Here is an 11817-nt window from a genome sequence, read left to right on the forward strand (position 1 = left end):
CGCTTCGCGCGGGTGGAGTGGCCGCTCCTTCGGCCGGTTCCTTCCGGTCCTTCGCTTCTGTTCCTGTCATAGTAATATTAAATTATCGGTAGCGAGGTATATTGGCCACCATGAATGTAGTTAATATTGAAAAACTACGACCTGATGTCTCCTGTGTCCTGGACTTCCGCTCTTGGCCGTCGCTCTTCTCTCTTCCTCTCCTTCCGCCGGATGGGATCCCGTCGCTCGACCTCGTGCCGACAACTAATTCGCGGGCTCATCTCGAGCTTACATTTTCGATTTTTCCAACCGAAAGTCAGATCGCGCTGATCTGACCATCGGGCCGCTCTCTCCCTAAATTAGGAAGACGCAGGCCCCCGAAAAACCGCCCCCGATCGGGCCATTCGGCCCTTGTGACGGACGTCCCAAAAACGTCACGTCACAACTCCCCCTTCCCAGGAGAGGACCGAGGAGGTCTTGGCTGGCGACGAGCGTCGACAGCCACCAACCTCTCCGCAATCACCAATCAGAGCCGAAAAAAACATTCGAGCCTCTGTCCTGGTCCTCTCTCCAACAAATCACCGCTACGTTCACCGACCAAAAGAAAGGTGATAGGATTTGAGGTCCTTTATGTGCGTTTTACCCACGATTTTTCCCTCCAAATCCGCGAGCTCGTACACCACGTTCGACAATATTTTATTAATTCTAAAGGGGCCGTGAAATTTCGGTGCCAATTTGGCCGCAATATTATGTGTCGCAGATGACAACACATGCTGCCGTTTCAGCACTAGATCTCCAACGTTAAACACAATATCGCGACGTCTCAAATTATAATAAGTGGACTACTTCTGATAGGCTCGCTCGAGATTTTCCTTCACCCAATCGTGCAAAGATCGCATTTTTCGCATTCTCTCGGACCATTCCGCCGGATCGCGTGGTTCCACCTCCCCAACGTTCGCGCATCGCTCGCGTATCGATTGTATCGGTGTTAGTTCCCGTCCGAGATTTAAAAGCGCCGGTGACGTGCCGACAGATGAATGGTGAGCGGTGTTATACGCGAATCGAAAATCTCGCAAATGCTCATCCCATTCCCTATGATCTCTCTCTAAAAAGGCAACTATCATGGTCTTCAAAACCCGATTGACGCGCTCTACTGGATTAGCCTGCGGGTGGTATGGCGGAATTGTCGTGTGGGTTATCCCGTGTTCTTCCGAGAACGTTCGCAAAGTCTGATTTGCGAATTTTGTGCCGTTATCCGTCAGCAAAAATTTTGGCGTACCCCAACGCGAAATGACTTCTCTCAAAGCCTCACAAATTTTCTTGCCGTTAGCGGCCCTTAACGCAAAACATTCCATCCACTTTGTGAATAGATCTTGCACTACTAAAACGTACGCATAACCCGCCTTGCTTTTCGGAAACGGACCCATTATGTCGGCAGCCACCATGGTTCATGGGCCTTCCACGACGCGGTGACCCATGAGACCCGCCGGGTTGGCTTGCTCGACCTTGGTACGTTGGCAAACGTCGCATTGCCTAACGTACTTCGCGGTCTCCCGAAACATATTCGGCCAATAATACGTGACTGCTAGTCGGTGGAACGTCTTCTCCACCCCTAAATGTCCCGACTGCGGTGTGTCGTGTGCCTCTCTAAGCGCTGTTTCTCTCAATTCTTTCGGCAGTACCAGTTTCCATCGATCTAAGTCCTCCACAATATCCGATACAATAGCTTTGGGCCTGCAATAATATAATTGATTATCTACTATTCGCCAATCTGTAAAACGTCGAGGTCCGTTCGCGACCGCTCCGCAACGCTTACGATACCAAGCATCGGTCGTATTCGCGATAATGTCCGCTTCTACGGCAACCATTATTTTCACCTCGGTGTCACTCTCATATATACGTGATAACGCATCCGGTACGTGATGCAATGCACCTTTACGATCGACTATTTCATAATCGTACTCCAAGAGTTCTAGAGCCCATCTCGCGAGTCTGCCCGTCGGATTTTTAAGATTATGTAGCCAACGTAAGCTACTGTGGTCTGTCACGATCGTAAATTTGTATCCCTCTAAATACGGCCTAAACTTCTTAATGGCCCATACGACCGCTAAACACTCTTGCTCTGTAACCGAGTACCTTTTCTCGGGGTCTGCTAGAGCTCGACTCGCGAAGGCTACGACATGTTCGGTCCCACCTATCTTTTGGGTTAACACGGCTCCTATTCCCACCGAACTCGCGTCTGTCTGCAAAACAAACGGAACGTTAAAATCCAGACACGCTAATGTAGGTGCGGTAACTAAGTGTGACCGAATTTTCTCAAAAGCGCGACACTGTGCATCCTCCCACTCCCAGCGCTGACCCTTTTTCAAAAGCCGGGTTATCGGTTCGCTAATGGTTGCGAACTGTGGTATAAACCGACGATACCAAGACGACATGCCCAAAAATCTACGTACTTGCTTGATATTGCGCGGAGCCGGATAGTCTAATATTGGCTGAACTTTGTCCGTATCTACCATAAGCCCGTCTCGTTGTACGACAAATCCAAGATATCGAACCTGCGAGCGACAAAACTCACATTTCTCCGGATTTATCGTGAGACCGGCCGCAAAGATTTTCGTTAGTACGCGCTCGAGCCATTCTAAATGTTCTTCAAAAGTTGGCGTTACTATCACGATATCGTCGAGATATGCGAATGCGTGAGGCTCCATCTCCGGCCCGATTATTTTATCTAATAAGCGCTGGAAAGTCGCGGGCGCTCCCGTTAATCCATATGGCATCCGCGTGAAGTGATATAGGCCTTTCCCCGGGACGCTAAAGGCAGTGATTTCCCGACTTCCTTTCGCCAGGGATATTTGGAAGTACGCCTGGCTTAAATCAATCGTGGAAATATACCGAGCTGATCTTAGCTTGTCTAATATACCATTCATATTTGGTAGCGGATACGCGTCCTTTTTCGAAACACTATTTACTTTTCGGAAATCTAAACAAAATCTATATTTTCCGTTCGGCTTTTTCACCATCACGATCGGATTCGACCACTCACTATACGAAGGTTCTATAATACCAGCACCTAACATCTTATCGATCTCATCACGAATCGCTTCCTGTACTTTAGGCGAAACTAAATAACACCTTTGTTTAATAGGTCGGTTCGGCCCGACGTCTATTTCATGCTCTGTTAGAGAAGTGACACCGGGGTTAGCGACCGTTTCCGGGATTCTACCCCTTAAAAATTTTTCCAATTGTTCGGTCTGTGAGGGCGTTAAATCAGGGAGTCCACTGTACACGATCGGCGTATCGCTCTGTGTGTTCAAAATTATACCTCACTGCGGACTTCTTCGCAAAGGACCATTCAGTCGTCACAAAGTCTAGTCCAATACCGAACTTACACAAAAAATCTATCCCCTCGATACACGAGACTGCTAAATCCGGCAACAAACAAGTCGAAATCAGGCGACTCTGATCTTTCAATGTAAACGGGACATCCACCTCCTCCCGTACCTCCGCTAGTTGTCCGTTGGCCGTGCGAATCCGCGTAACATAATTTTTACGCGTCGGCATCCCTAACTGCCGTATTATTCGTATACCGTCGGCCCCAAGGATCGTTCGATTCGATCCTGAATCGACTAATGCTCTTAACGGTTCGCCGTGTATAAAGATCTCGAAATAACAAAGCGACGGCAACCCTAAAGACTTTACGGGATTAAGCGCAGTATACGAGAGACTGGAGGCTTCCCGGCCTTCGGGTGCGACGGGGCCCCCCTTTAAGATTTCAGGAGTCGTTGGGGCCTGTTTTATCGACTCCCCTCCTCGTTTCCCGCACACGCCGGACGAGTGGCCTTCACTTGGACACAGTACAATTGGACACGGTGCAAATGGACACGTTACAAATGGACACGATATTGTGCACACGGTTCAATTGGACACAGTGCATTTGGACACAGTAATTTTGGATACAGTAGCTTTTGGACACATAAGAAAATACGCATCGTTTACTTGGACACCGCTCAATTGGACACTGTTCATTTGGACACCGTTCGTTTGGACACAGAAAGATGCGCACCGTTCATTTGGACACCGTTCGTTTGGACACCGTTATTTGCCCACCGTTCGTTTGGACACCGTTCATTTGCCCACCATTCGTTTGGACACCGTTCATTTGCCCACTGTTTGTTTGGACACCGTTCATTTGCCCACCGTTCGTTTGGACACCGTTCATTTGCCCACCGTTCGTTTGGACACCGTTCATTTGTACACAGAAACATGCGCACTGTTTGTTTGAATTTGTAACAGTTGGAGAGAAATAAAAATCATTTTGGGAAAATATAATCAGTATTCTTATAACACTTTATACTGGTAAATCTATGTAAAATATGAAATCGTGAAAAGGAGATACATTTGAAGGTTATAATATCTGTCAAAATAAAATATATTCATACTTTTATATCTCTGATACTGATGTCATTAATTTTACATTGCTTTTAGCACTTTGTTTAGCCTTTCGCATATGTCATGCATGGATACAGTGGGTTCCGCCCCCCCTGCGGGGGGGCTCCACTTCCGGAAGATATAACCTAACCCAAACCTATTTCTTATTTAAAACAAAAATTTGGTGTGGATTACGTCGTATAATTTAAATCAAATTTTGGTGTCCAAACGAACGGTGTCCAAACGAACGGTGGGCAAATGAACGGTGTCCAAACGAACAGTGGGCAAATGAACGGTGTCCAAACGAACGGTGTCCAAATGAACGGTGCGCATCTTTCTGTGTCCAAACGAACGGTGTCCAAATGAACAGTGTCCAATTGAGCGGTGTCCAAGTAAACGATGCGTATTTTCTTATGTGTCCAAAAGCTACTGTATCCAAAATTACTGTGTCCAAATGCACTGTGTCCAATTGAACCGTGTGCACAATCTCGTGTCCATTTGTAACGTGTCCATTTGTACCGTGTCCAATTATACTGTGTCCAAGTGCACCACTCCCACGCCGGACACGTTCGTACGGTAACGCTCGGTTTGCCACACCGAACGGTGTCCAAACGAACGGTGGGCAAATGAACGGTGTCCAAACGAACGGTGGGCAAATGAACGGTGTCCAAACGAACGGTGGGCAAATAACGGTGTCCAAACGAACGGTGTCCAAATGAACGGTGCGCATCTTTCTGTGTCCAAACGAACGGTGTCCAAATGAACAGTGTCCAATTGAGCGGTGTCCAAGTAAACGATGCGTATTTTCTTATGTGTCCAAAAGCTACTGTATCCAAAATTACTGTGTCCAAATGCACTGTGTCCAATTGAACCGTGTGCCCAATCTCGTGTCCATTTGTAATGTGTCCATTTGCACCGTGTCCAATTGTACTGTGTCCAAGTGAAGGTCACTCACTTTATTTGTGTCGGTAGTAGCTTGAATAATTGTCTCGCTACGCGGTTTTAAGGTTAATGCTCGGTACGGATATAATTTTAATATCGTATCTGCTAGCTGTATTTGCTTCTTATTATAATCGCACGTTACCTTGTGTTTTTGTAAAAAGTCTACTCCTAGGATTCCTTCATAATCAATTGGGAAGTCGTCCTTCACGATATAAATTGAGTGTCGTATTTTTCGGTTCTTCAGAATTATCGTTGCCTTGATTTTTCCTATTGTATTCATTTTATATCCTGTAACTCCAGTGAGTGCCATTTGCTCCTCGTAAATCATGGTTTCTTTTTTTAGATTTCTTAATTTTATTAATGTAACCGTTGCTCCTGTATCAAACAGTAGGTTTAATTTCCCTTTTTTAACTTCCTGGATGGGAAGAGTTACTAGATCTAATCCAGTTTTTGTTTGCGGTTTTCCTGTTATTTGCGATATTTGATACTCGAGGGCTGGTCTCGGCTGTCTTGTATTCTCTTCGTCTTCTTCTTCATCCTCGTCTTGTATTTTTTCTTCGTTGCCTATTCGTTTTATTACGGTTTTGTGGCTTTTTATCTTCGTTTGATTTCGTCCGGTTAGATTGTACTATCCCAGGGCGTCCGTGTAGACTCCAGCATTCATCTCGGCCATGACCTGATTTTTTGCAGTAGGTGCAGTTTTTCGAATATATTTATTCTCGATTGTTCCTGTGGCTTCGGCAAGGAAAATCGGTTTGAATATCTGCTTGTTCGGCATTCTCGTCCGTGATGTCCTAGTTTTCCACATTTATTGCATTGTAATACTTTATTTCGCGCTGCTTGTGAAACTGTATGATCGGGCTTATGCCGCAATGCATGTTCTAATGGACCCTTGACTTTCTCTCCGCATTGTCTCCTGCGATTGAAGTGTTGAGTAATGCTGTGCTCGTACTACTAATTTGATATCTTCGTGGAGACCTATTTGGAAATTTTACACAGCTTGCTGTTGTATAGTTTCAAGTATAATGCGTTTTTGTTCGCTGCCGTAATCTTGGCCTTCGATCATGGATTCATATAATTCCATGGCCAAATTGTCGGCGCGCAGCCCATATGCTCTGGCGCTCTCACCGGCTTTTTGTTTTAAGGAGTTAAACCCTATTTGCAAGTGAGTGATGCTCTTCTTGCTTAAATAGCAGATTTCGAGTTCTCTTTTGAACTGTCCGAAACTGTTTATATTTCGCATTTCAAAGTCTACCATAGCTTTTCTTTTTAGCTTTGTGCAAAGTACTGCTTCTAATAATGTTCTTTCATCTGCGGGATTGATATTTTTTATCCCGTATGAACATGCACTTAAAAATTCTTTAAGTTTAGCTTGTGAATTTTCGTCGAATTCCGGAATCATATCTCTTGCTTCTTTTAATCGTAAATGACCGTTTAAAGGTGCCGATTGATTTCGAACATCGTTAAGTGTTCGTCCGTATGTGACATCAAGATTAGTGTCATTCGGTATCGTTCGCCTTCTATTGAAATCTTCCCGATTTGCGCGTAGATCGTGTATTTGCCCGTGTAATTCTCTTATTTCTTCTCGCATTTCTCGAACGGTTTGCACGATTTCGATTATCAGTGCATTGCTCGGATCTTCGAGGGGACGTCCGGCGTCTTCATAATCCGCGGCGGCATTATTTCTAGCCTGTGCTCGCAAGTGTTCTATTTCCCTATCAACGTCTTCGGGGAAGACAGTTGATGGTAATGGATTACGTTGCATATTTTCTTTGTTATTTGCTTTGTTACGTCCAGACTCGAGGAAGGATGAGTTGACGGAAGGGCGCAACAACTATCTTTTATTTTCCCGAAGTTAAACGTCTCGTGGCGTTCGGAATCGGGTCGAATGAACTGATAGGTCCGCAAAGCAGGTAAACGACCGTTCGGATCGCTATTACGCTGTTTATTCAGACGTTCGTTCGGTGGTCCCTTTTCGGTCAGGGAATTTAATCCCTTTTACGCGGGATGGGACCTAGTGCGATCTTCGTACTGGGAACGAGAGAGGGGTTAAGAAATGTTTAATTAATAAAAAAATATAATTTTATTCATTATAAAAATAAAAGTTCGAATACATGGTATATAATATATATGTAGGAAGTGCTTACATTTATCGTGTGAGTGTGAGTGATTGTGTGTGGTTGAGCTTATTGCTCCGCGGGTGTTACAATGGTACGGAGGGCATCAGTCAGAATGACAAGGGAAAGTCTCTACCGTTAAATTTTAGGTTCTGACTGGTTAATATAATGTAAAGGTTTAATAACGAATAAAAAAAAATAATAAAAACATGTGTGTGTATGTGTGAGAGTGAGTAAGAGGATGCGGTATGAAGGAGGGAGAAAAAGAGAAGGGGGAATTTTTAGGTTTGGTTAATCTTGGTAAGATGAGTCGGCTTCCAGGTCGGGCAATTCGTTGCAAAACTCTTCTATTGCTTGCTCGAATTCCGACTCTGATAGGTGCGAGGAAGTTGGGGGTGAATTGTTTAGGAGGACAGTAGATAGAGAGGAGAATGAACGAGGGGAAAGCGGAAGTTCAGTGACTTCGGGGAAGTAGATTGGAGAGTAGCTGGGGGAGGGGTAGTTAGGCGAAAGGGGAAGAGTAGGTCTAACAGATACTGTTGTTAAACTGTTATTGCGAGTAGCGCAGAATCTGCATTTTACCGGCGTTCGAGTCCTCCGACTCTTGCGAATGACCGTTTGGCTTGGACTGCCGGATCTGGTTTTCATTATGAAAATCAGCGTTAATATAATATAACGTAATGCGTTATATCTCACGAGGGTTAATAGCGCAAATTAAATTGGATGAATATGACTTGCTTTTTGTTTCGTAGGTGAAGGTGTGGAATTTCTTAATGTGCCGGGTTGCCGGGTTCCAGATTAGCCAGGCGATGAGTGCACTGGTATAATTTTTTTTGTAGTTTTCGCGGTGCCACGGCACTTAATGAGACTTATGTTAACTGAAGACGCACGCACAGAATTAAGTGAATAAAACAAGTGTTAAGTAAATGAAGTGGTAAGCAGGTGCTAAGTAAGACAGTGAGTGGCCCTTTGGGTCCTCTTTTTATATCTCTTTTTTAGGGGTGTATTCTAATTTCTAAGAGTGGGAATCTTCCAAATCTCTAACGAATTAAAAATTATGCCAGTGCCCTCGTTAGGCGGGGTGTTTCTCCTACTTTTCGAATTTTTACCCGTGGTGATCGTCGATTGGTGATCTCGATATCAGTTGAGCATTAGATTTCCCTTGCGCACGTGATCTGATTAGAAAGGGTCTTACTATCGTTACTGGATATGTCGTCACAGGAGTTTCATCATTATTGATTTAGTTACGTTTGTCGGATATTTTCTTAGAGGGAATTTTATTATCTTTTCGATATCAATTTATTCTTCCGTGGAAAATTCTATTTCGAGGATATCTACTGATTTTTATTTATTTTTAGGCGACTGGCGCGGTTTCGTCACCGGTCTCTCGCGTCTTTCCCACGGTTCCTCATAGATATTGATATTGATAAGGGACTAAATGTTTAAAGAAATACGTGGCGCAAGATGCTCTATTTACCGAACGACTTATTTTTATCACCGATCGATTATCGTTGCCGCAACATTGCGGAAGGAAGGAATCGTGGAGTCGCCAGGACGTAACAGCTTCGAAGATGCTACTGTCGTATGATACGGGAGAGTAATTTCTCCTAACGGCAACGCGTTTGACGGATGTACGATTTATATCAGGTCCGTCTACTTCTATTATGTTATTGTTATTGTTAGGCGGGAGTGTATTTTCCGCTACTTGGTTTATTTCTAGTTCGCGGGATTCTAATTCGGGTGAATTCTCGCCTGAAAAAATGGTTATCTAAATTTCTTCGTACGTTATCGCGAATGTCGCGGGCCGCTCCTTCGATTGTACGGGGTTTACGAAGCCGAATCTATTTGCTAGTCGCGTTGGTGCGCTTAGAAATCGCGGTCGGTGGAACGTAACTATTTTCGGTTGTGTCGACATTCACGCTATTTTATTGTACAATGTTTTTGATTTACAGTATAACGATGATACGCATTCTTCTTTCGCCCACTCGTTGCTTCTGCACGGTCAGCTGTTGTGGTTGGATCGCTCGGCGGTGCACGTTGCTGTAGGTCAGCGTCGGTGAGTTTTCCGTTGCACGGGCGGCGTCCTCGGTTTGCTACGATCGGCTAGTTGGATTGTTCCTTCCTTTGCGCTTCAGCTTTAGGTCACGGTTCTTCTTCCGGGTCTCTTAGGTACTGACGATGTTTTAGCTCGCACTTTGTACTGATTTACTCAATCAATTTTTTGTTATTGATTGTGTCTCGAAATAGTTGGGCGTATCCCACATTTCTTATTTATTCCTTTAACTGGACCAATTCCACCGCTGCCACCAATTTTGTTGTGCCTCTCCGGGTACAACGGGAATTTTGGGGATGATCCAAGGGTTCGGCTCGTCTTAGGAGTAGGGACTCCGAGTGTCGAGAAACACGAGGCAAAGATTTGTGCAAAGAGATTTATTTGTATAGCTTACGTATCGTAGAGTTCGGTTCGGTGATGCTTCGGGGATGTAACAGTGTCGGCGCTTGCAGAATTTCAGTTTCTTCAAGTACACGCGTCACCACTTAGTTTCGGAATACGGCCTCGAGGTACTCATTACCTCTCTTTTTATAGTCCGAAAGTAGGTGGTTTTTCGGTATTAGGTCGCGATGTCTTAATTGCATATTGCAACGAATTGCATATCTTGCATTTAATCGCGGTTTTGGTAGCGCGCGCAACAGTTTACAAAGTGCTGAATTTGTGCTGTGCTCCTTTTTTACTTTTATAGGTCGTAATTAGGCTATTCGATTTTGGGTTACGACATTTGTAACAAAACGGCGGAGCTGTCGGCGTAGCTCGTCAAGGGTACCTACGGTTTCAAGTCTGTGCGAGGTCAGCAATTTAATTACCTCGTCTTTCTTCAAATTGTTTACCCACGCGGGTATCTGGGTAGGCTGCGCGAGCTGGAGTTTCCACTAGACTAGTCAGGTTCTTGTTCGGGCGCCATATAACGATTCTCCTTTCCCGTACGCCGCAGATCATGGCTCGCCGGTGCCAGGATTCGGGAGAAGGGGGAAACTCCAACTTACTTTACCTCGGTATAAGCGGTTAATCAATTAGGTTTATTCAAGCGATTATCAAAGTCTAACATTGAGCTATATTATATGTACAATAAAACAGGCGGAAGCGGTGCGGACAGAGTTTCGCGTGTGGCTGGTGCGCATAGAGCCTGGGAAACGAGCGCGGCTCATGCGAACGTTTTCTGCTATCGCGGTGTTTGCATGCGAGTAAACTAGGGTTATTCAAAGCGGGACAGAATGGATCTTAAATACTACGGGTGTCGCGTGGCCTTCGTTCTTAATTCCAACGGCCTAACTACCTTATCCTGAGAAGGACGGGGCGTCGGCGCCTTCTGCGGCCTACCCTTAGAAAGGCTAGCGCGCTTGTGTAGTTTGAAGGCCGGGTATACAGATGGAGTCGGCGCGATATTGACGGAAATCGTAATATGGCTCTACAATTATAATGCGGTATATACAGTGCGGTCTTACGATACAAACAGGTCGCGGTCTATACAAGGCGATATTAGAATCTATTAGAGCGCGGAGACCAAAGTGGTCTTTCGGTACAAATGGGTCGCGGTATATACAAACGGTCTTATGGTGTAACACGGTACGGACTTATCAACTAGCGGGAGGCGCAACCGGGAAGCCCGGCCTAACCACGGGAAGCCCGTAGCCTGGTGTAACGCGGGGTATCAGGATGTGCCGTCCCAGCAACCGGGTGGCCTGGCCTAACTATGGGAAGCCCGTAGTCTGATATAACGTGAGAGTCGGTTCGGGATCCGGAGAGTTGTAGGTGACAGGAATCGGGATTGGGAACTGGTACTCTCGCCGGAGCGCTTTATATACCGGCGGCCGGTCTCCCCCTCACCCGTGGTGGAGCGGCCCCACGGTGGGGCCGAGCCACGGGTGTGGAAGTTTAGGGGCGCCATAGACGCCGAGCCTCAGAATTGCGGGCGGCTGGTCGGCCCGCGAGGCTAGTAACGTATCGTTACAAAATTAAAATCTTAGATATTTAAAAAAAGAAACATAACATCTATCACTTTTTAATTTATATTTAAGTTACAATTTAAGTTATCAAGAGACGCGGTTGCTAAGTATATCTTTCGTCATCTTTTTGTTTATTGTAAACAGACGCTACCGTGATTCATTTACCGGAGTGAGGACGTTTTTTGAAAATTGTAGAAAATGAATTCGAAATATCTCGTACGTCGGACCATCTTTTCGAAAGATGAACATATTAATCGAGAACATGGATTTTTTCGAATATAATAATATAAAAATAGCACTGGTAATGCACTTGATGTACAGATCTCGATACATATGAATTTTTCGGTCA

This window comes from Polyergus mexicanus, unplaced genomic scaffold, assembly GCF_030449975.1.
Source record: "Polyergus mexicanus isolate NDT 795.1 unplaced genomic scaffold, iyPolMexi1.0 SCAF_24, whole genome shotgun sequence".
Lineage (NCBI taxonomy): Eukaryota > Metazoa > Arthropoda > Insecta > Hymenoptera > Formicidae > Polyergus > Polyergus mexicanus.